Here is an 8363-nt window from a genome sequence, read left to right on the forward strand (position 1 = left end):
TCCACCCCTCAATTCTACCTTCCTACTAATTTTGCGGTATCATGACAGATATATGATGAAGTAGCTAAGAATATAAACTTTGAGATCAGGATGAATTGAGGTTTATGAGTGCAATATTGCCTTTTCCAACTAGCTGTGTTCGGCATATGTCTCAATTTATTTTAGCAGCAGATAAGAGCAAATGGATTTAGAACTCATGGCCAATCCCTGTATCTGGTGGCCAATCCCACCATCTTGCCAATAGTATAATTTACTTTGCCCTGACACTTCACCTAAAAACCAATCCAACCCTCTGACTTTTCTGAATCTGAACTTCTGAGCAATTATAAATAAAATCACACATCTAAGCAGCTGCATGCTGATCTATATGGGTGGCCTTCCATCTCTACAAAGGCCTTCAACACTTCCTAGAAATACTCTACATTTTCCAAGGCTTTTTTCTAATCCAGTCTTCAAGTTGCTTCAAACCTCTATTTCTCTTCACAAACCTCCCACATGACCACTTTCCCTCTTCTTGTTTGTTCAAGAAGTCCGCCCACTGCGCAGTCGGTTAAGCGTCCCACTTCAGCCAGGTCACCATCTCGCGGTCCGTGAGTTCGAGCCCCGCGTCAGGCTCTGGGCTGATGGCTCGGAGCCTGGAGCCTGTTTCTGATTCTGTGTCTCCCTCTCTCTCTGCCCCTCCCCCATTCATGCTCTGTCTCTCTCTGTCCCAAAAATAAATTAAAAAAAAAAAAAAAAGAAGAAGTCCGCCCACTGCCAGCCTCTTAAAGCCCAGGCTTCTCTGCACCCTCACCCTCTGGTTCCTCCTTTCCAGGTTCAACTCTTCCAACTGGCTTCAGATTCCATCTCCTCCTGCTTCTCAGGACTATGCTGCTATTGATTTCCCCTCTTCTCCTATATTTTACAGTTTTCCCCCTCTGTACTAATACCTTCTGCATTATTTTCTTATTGTTGCTGTAACAAATTACTAAAAACTTAGTGGTTTTAGAAAAAGACAAATTTATTATCTCACAGTTCTGGAGCTCAGAAGTCTGAAATTGGTCTTAAGAGGACTGAAATCAAAGTGTCATCAGAGTTATGTTCCTCATAGAGGATTTGTGGGAGAATCTGTTTCCTTGCCTTTTCCAAATTCTAGAGACTTCCTGGATTTCTTTGCATGTGGCCCCCAGCAGCAATCATCTGATTCCAATCTCTGCCTTCATCCCCACATCTTCTGCTCTGGCTTTGTCACTCCTGCCTTCCTCTTATAAGAACCTTTATGATTCTGTTGAACCCACCCAGATAATCTAGGAGTATCTTTACATCTCAAGATAGTAAACTTAATCACATCTGCAAAAACACTTTTGCTATGTAAGGTGATATATTCACAGTTTTCAGAATTAGGATATAAACATCTTTGGAAAACCATCATTCTGTCCACTATCCTTTCCTATCACCACTACCCAGTGCTCATTCCTATCCTTTCTTCTTAGCCCTGCTTTGTAATTACCTCATTTCTGACCTCTTCGGGGTGAATCTTCTTGAATTGTCTACTCACATTTTTTTCTTCTTCATCACCCTACTTACATGCACGTTCTTGGAACCCAATTCCATCAAGGCCACTGTGAAATTTTTATCACAAAATCCTTTTCCGTTCTTACCTTACTTGACCTTTCAACAACATTTATACCATTGAAAACACATTGCTTCTTTTTTTATTTTGTTTTTTAATGTTTATTTATTTTTGAGAGACAGAGGTCAAGCAGGGGAGGGGCAGAGAGAGAAGGAGACACAGAATCCAAAGGGCTCCAGGCTCTGAGCTGCCAGCACAGAGCCTGATGCGGGGCTTAAACCCACAAATGATGAGATCATGACCTGAGCTAAAGTTGGAGGCTTAACCAACTGAGCCACCCAGGCACCCCTAGGAAAATAATTTAATTAAGATGTTTGTAAATAGCATAACATAGACACTAGTAGAATATCTTACAAATTATGAAAGGATAAAATAGAAAAGAAAGTTAATACGTATAGTCAGAGAAGAAATGAAAGAAAATTAAAAAGTCAAATACTAGAAAAAAACTGTGAGATCATGACCTGAGCCAAAGTTGGTCACTCAGCCAACTGAGCCACCCAGTCTCCCCCAACAACACATTGCTTCTTGGAAAACATTTTCATTGGCTTCTATGACACCTGCCTTTCTAGTTTTTCACCTATGTTTTTCTCTTTCTCTTTTCCTTTCTTTTCTTTTCTTTTCTTTTCTTTTCTTTTCTTTTCTTTTCTTTCCTTTCCTTATTTCTTTCTCTCTTTTGTTTCAGGATATTTCTACATTTTTCATGTTAGTTTTCTCTGGGTTCTATTCACAGCCCTACCCTCTACTCACTGTACATGGTCTCTGTAAATTGTCTCAAAAATACCACCATTCAAATTCTTTTAGGAATGCCAATGCTTTCTAGTTTCTATTTTTAGTATATATCTCTTTTTTATTTCACAGCATATGTACGACTGATAACTGTAATTTCCAATTAAATGAAGATAGCACTTTATGCCCTAATACTTTTCTATTTCTTATATTTCTTATACTCAAACATATGTCTTGAAATCCAATCTTGAATTTGCCTACTTCTCCATCAATCTCTTAAAATTTGTCTTCTTCATTCTAAATCCTACATCCTAAAATTTTGTAATTCACTCCATTTTTATGGCCTTTACCATAGTTTATGCCAATATTGTCGATCATCTGAATCATTTTTTAGCCATCAGGCAAGTCTCCCTTCTTCAAATATGGCTTCCCTTCCAAGCTATACTCTGATAGAAGCAAAGGGATATTTCTAAAACTAAAATGACCTTTTAGTATTCTCATACTTAAAACCTTTTATAGTCTCCTATTAATCTTAAATGGAGCCAGCTTCATGGGCATGTGACACGAGCATGCACAAGGTCCTGCTTTTAGAAGGGCCCCATACTTGATTTAATGGTCTGCTCTATGTTCTTGAAATTCTTAATCTTTGAAAAAAGAGCCCTGTACTCTCATTCTGCAAATTAGAGAGCCAGTCCTACTCATAGATAAAATTTTCATGTCTTAATATAGCTTATAAGATGTTCATAACTAGGTGACTCTCCTCTGTCCCTTCATCTGCTCCTATTTCTCTTTTTGCCTGAAACCCCCACACCACACCACACAGCACACACACACACACACACACACACACACACACACACACCCCTCAGGCATTTACCCTCTATCTCCAACCCTCTATTAAACTACTTTTCGATCTGTAGATCAGCTTCAAAATTACTTTCTCTGAGAAGCCTTGCCACATACCATTCCATAACTAGCCCCAATTACAGACTGTCTCTGCTTCTCTCATATGGCACTCGTCTCTCTATGGTAGCTGTTATTTGCTTCTTTTTATATCTTCCAGATGATGCTAAGGTCCGTGACACTGTTTACTTTATCCATAGTATGTTATATAGATATTTATATGTACTTAATACTTAATTGCGAATGGGTAACAGTTTTCTTTTCTTTCTTTTTTTAATAAAAATAAACAGATAAATGCTAAAACTGTCTACTTATTATGGACCTGTACCAGCAAATGAAATATAGTTATTATACTTCCACTGATCAGATTTGCATATCTACCAAATTCAGAGAGACACCAGCATCTTGGTTTTTTACTTCTACAAGTATCATAAGAAAAGAGAATATTTTTTCAAACCAGAGCACAAGTCTTAAAATGATAGCATTTATCATTGACTACTCTCTCTCTCTCTCTCTCTCTCTCTCTCTCTTTTTACTTTTATGGGGATGGTTTTTTATGGTTATACAAGTATTATTATTATTATTCTGAAAAAGCAGTCTATTGCTAGCTAAACCCTATGATGAAGACCAAAAGAAGTGAAAAATTTAAGGTCAATTTTCCTGTTACTATGATTTTTAAAATAACCCTATTTGTTCCATGTAAAATAAAAGACAATGGGAGAAATGGTATTTTATAAATGCATAGAAGACAGAGATATCCCAATGTTTTTGTTTTGTTTTGTTTCTAAAAGAATGAGCACCATGGTACACAGTGCTTGAAAGGCATTGCAAAGTAAGCATCTGCAAATGTCTGGAGTGGATGGGGGTAAGAAATACCTCTCCACCACACAGTTTTATCCTAATGCCTATCTTCATGGAGCTCCTCAGAGGTGTTAGGCAGTAAGATAAACCTGAATTGGCTACAGCTTTGCCAAATTATCTAGACTTTATTATCATCACTCACTGAATGATGATCATCATTCTCATGAGCTAATATTTACTAAAGAATCCACAAAGCTCAAGTTGCTAAAGGAATTGCAATCGATAAGAATCAATACAGTATCTTAACTTGATTAATTTACAACTTTTAAATTTTATTTTATTTTTTTAATTTTTTTTTAACGTTTATTTATTTTGGGGACAGAGAGAGACAGAGCATGAATGGGGGAGGGGCAGAGAGAGAGGGAGACACAGAATCGGAAGCAGGCTCCAGGCTCTGAGCCATCAGCCCAGAGCCTGAGGCGGGGCTCGAACTCACGGACCGCGAGATCGTGACCTGAGCTTAAGTCGGACGCTTAACCGACGGAGCCACCCAGGCGCCCCTTAAATTTTATTTTACACTGTGTCAAAGAAGGGTTCACGACCCTCTTCCTTGGTATGCAAACGAAAATGTGATTTTACTTCCTTAAGACTCGTCATTTATGCTTCTGCAAAGTGATTTAGCCATATGTCCATGTAGTTCCATTAACCTCAGAGCATTTCTCATATAGTTAAAGAAGTGAGCAGGAAGATTAAGTTAGGTAAAAACTTGCAGACACTATAAGCTTTTGTGAAACCAATGCAAAACAATAAAACATAGGATGAATTGCAAAATAATGCAGTGAGAAATCCAAGAAAAATCATGTGATCGTATGTACGACTAGCACCCAGGAAGGAAGGATCTGTATGCCGGGCACAGATATGGCACCAGCACAAAAGACAGGTGTTCTCATTCGCACTATTCTATAACCTTATTTGGGTACACCTTGGGGGCAGGGGTGGGGGTGGGAGAGGGATTGCCAGTCAGATCCAGGCAGTGTTCATTAGAGAAGCAGTGATAACAGAAACTCATTTTTCCCTTCCAAGAACTATCTGCTAAAGGAGAGTTGTCAGTCAGCCTTTGGGAATCTTTGCCTGTGTGCAGATGCTACTGTTCTCTCAGTGCATAATCAGGTCTGTCATTAACACCTCCACAGTTTCCTATATTCGGCAGAGAAGAGAGTGTTTCCCTCTTAAGGGGCATCTAAGTGTCTTGCTAGGCCATAGTCAAAAATAAAATGGTAATTCTTTCTGGGATCTCATTTATGCTTTTCTTGTGTGAAAATTTAGGTTCCTCCTCAATATTTTGGCAAGTGTTCAAATTGTCTAAACATATACCTGCCTAAGAAAATGGTAGGCTAATTAGCTAGGCAATGGACGTTTCCTCACCCTGTGCTCACTTTCACGACTTATTTTTAATGCTGTTCTACCCTTGGCTATGAGAGCTCACTATTTGCTGAATGTTTTCCCTCAAAGTTTAAAAAGGAAAGAAAAAAAAAAAATAACCTCAAAGTCCTATTGATTCTTCAAGCATGTTCTAGTTTTGCAAGTTAGAGATGGAATGGCTAATTAATTTAAGGTTGAAGGTTGATTTCCTGTTCTCCTCAAAAGCAAGGATAATAGGTTATACTTATTTTGTAATAAATAACTTAGAAATTATTAGACATAGGGATGCCTGGGTGACTCAGTCCCTTAAGCATCAGACTCTTGATATCAGCTCGGGTCATGATTTCAAAGTTGGTGAAATCAAGCCCCGTGTTGGACTCTGCACTGAGCGTGGAGCCTGCTTAATTAAGATTCCCTCTCTCCCTTTTTCTCAGCCCCTTCCCTGCTCTCTCACGTGCATATGTGCATGTGCTCTGTTTCTCTCTCTCTCTCTCTCAAAATAAGTAAATAAACTTAAGAAAAAAAGAAATTGTTAAACATAGAATACGTACTCGGGATATACCTTTAGAATCTAAAAGCTGCAAAGCCAGGGCTGATATGGGTAAATATGATGCGGTTTTTATCGCCTTGATGACAAAGCGATAGTCACAAACGCCTGGTTCTTCCACTGGGCACAGTTGGACTATACTCTTAATACTCCGGTTTGAGTCAGGTGTGTTCAGGTGACTTGCCTCAGCTTATGAAATATGGGCAGAGGTAATCTGTTGTCTTTTGAGTGGAAGCCTAAAGAGCCAGGATTGCATGCTGTATTGCATTTCCTTCCCTATTAATTGTCATATCTCAATCCTGAAAGAATGAGATAGGACTCTGCCAGCCTTCAGGGCTTACAATTAACAGAACCTCCTGCCAGCCTATATCAAACATATGACATAGATGAAAAATAAACATTTGATGTTTGTAGCCATTAAATTTGGGGATTATTTGTCACTTCAGTATAACAGCCATCCCAACTTAGGTGAAGTGAGATCAAAATTGATCTAAAAGAAGGAAAAGGAGTTAATTAGAAGAATGGAAGGGGAAGAGTGTTCTAAACATAGAGGGGTATCATAGGTAAAGGGACAAACAGATTTCAAAGTCCATTACTGGGGGAGAAAACACAAAATTAATCACTTGTGTTTGAGCAAATCAGCAGAGAAATCTCTAAGGGTGGGTTTTTAACCACACATTGGAGGCATTGAACAGCACTGGTGAAGTTTTCAGTGGAATATGGTATGATAAGACACATCAAGCATATATTGGAAAGAATCAAATTCTATTTTCCTAGAAAGCATATGCTTCCTGGAAATCTTCTCTCTGTTACCCTCCCTACTCCTTTCTGTTGCTTCTGACAATTACAATCTGTGAGGACTCCTCAAACTCAGCTTTTGACCTCTCAGAAAATCTGTAGACTTTTTTGGGTACCTTTTATAGCCTACATGTATTTAAAAAGGTGAACAGGAAAATTAAGCCATAAAATGATGTGAAAAGTTTTAACAAAATTTAGGATCTTTTCCCAATTACAAAGCAACACAAATAAGGTTGAAACTTCATGGAATAAAAGTTGTAACACACTGTATTTCTTTAATATTAACTGAAATGCTTTTGAAATATTATATTTGAATTGTAAATATCACATGGTGCTTTTTATTTTCAAGCTGAACTTTTGTTTAAAATGTAAAAGAAATGGTTCTTGAAAATACTGATGAATCGGGCAAAAGGATGTAGTGTTCTCCTCTTGCTGGTCAGTCACCCATCCATGGACAGGATGATAGTACTTATGTGCTCATAGAATTTTACAGTAGTTAGATCACGTAGATCAGTGCATGTAGTTAGATCAGTGCATGATCTTAGTTCTGGGTTTACACCTTTAGTGAGCATGAACAAGGGTTCTGTTCCTTGGCCAGAGCCTGTCTCTCGGGCCTAAAGTTCTTTGCATGGTATCCTTTACAATAGGTCTCATCTTCTTTCTTAGAGTTGCTGATTCAAGACCCTTCCCACACTTGGCACATAGGAAACAGTTTCTGTGCTAGGGTTTTCCAGTTCCAGTTATCTTCTCAGCAGCATATACAGAATCCCCACATCTGGAACACTTCTCGGTACCTCTGTATTTCTGAGCAAATTTAGAAGCGTCAGACATTTCTGGGGTACCTGGGTGGCTCAGTAGGCTGAGCATCTGATTCAGCTGGGGTCATGATCTCATACTTCGTGAGTTCGAGCCCCACATCGGGCTCTGTGCTGACAGCTCAAGACCCTGGAGCCTGCTTCGGATTCTGTGCCTCCCTCTCTCTGTCCCTCTCTCACTCTCTCTCTCAAAAATAAATAAATATTTAAAAAAAATAAAATAAAAAGTTGTCAGACATTTCTAAATTGGCTGTGGTCATGTGAGGTTGAACATACTTGGTTTTGATGCCCACCAGCCTCTCCCCACTATCCATGTTGAGTGTACCAGTGCCCCTGCTGTAACCATAGCCTTTCGGCCCATCCTTTCCATAGCAAGATTTGCAAGTAGATCTTTGCATCGTGCATCACTGCTCCTGTGCCATCTAATTTTTTCCTGCAACCCATGTACAGAAGGCAGCAGCTGTGGAAGCTTCTCCCATCACCCTGTACCTTTTCTACAGAGTCCCACATTTGGTTCCAGCTCCCTAGACAAGAATTTGAGTTGGAGGTAGGACCACACACCACAGAGGGTAGCTAGGGAGGCAGGGGAGAAGGAACATTTGTGGAGTCAGGGAACCCAGGGAAGTCTTTACAAGTTTGGATCTCTACACAGCTATTTCACCGAGACTTTATATTTTTACTTTTTCCTAATATTTCTGTATTATCTCAATACTGATTAATTTCTATATTCAATTGTTGG

General features: G+C 39.1%; 1 pseudogene; it reads right to left on the bottom strand.

Moving 5' to 3' along the window:
* Positions 1-7249: 7249 nt before the first annotated feature.
* On the bottom strand, positions 7250-8134 carry LOC122222647 (annotated as a pseudogene).
* Between the last annotated feature and the right edge of the window lie 229 nt (positions 8135-8363).

Source organism: Panthera leo, chromosome B3, assembly GCF_018350215.1.
Source record: "Panthera leo isolate Ple1 chromosome B3, P.leo_Ple1_pat1.1, whole genome shotgun sequence".
NCBI lineage: Eukaryota > Metazoa > Chordata > Mammalia > Carnivora > Felidae > Panthera > Panthera leo.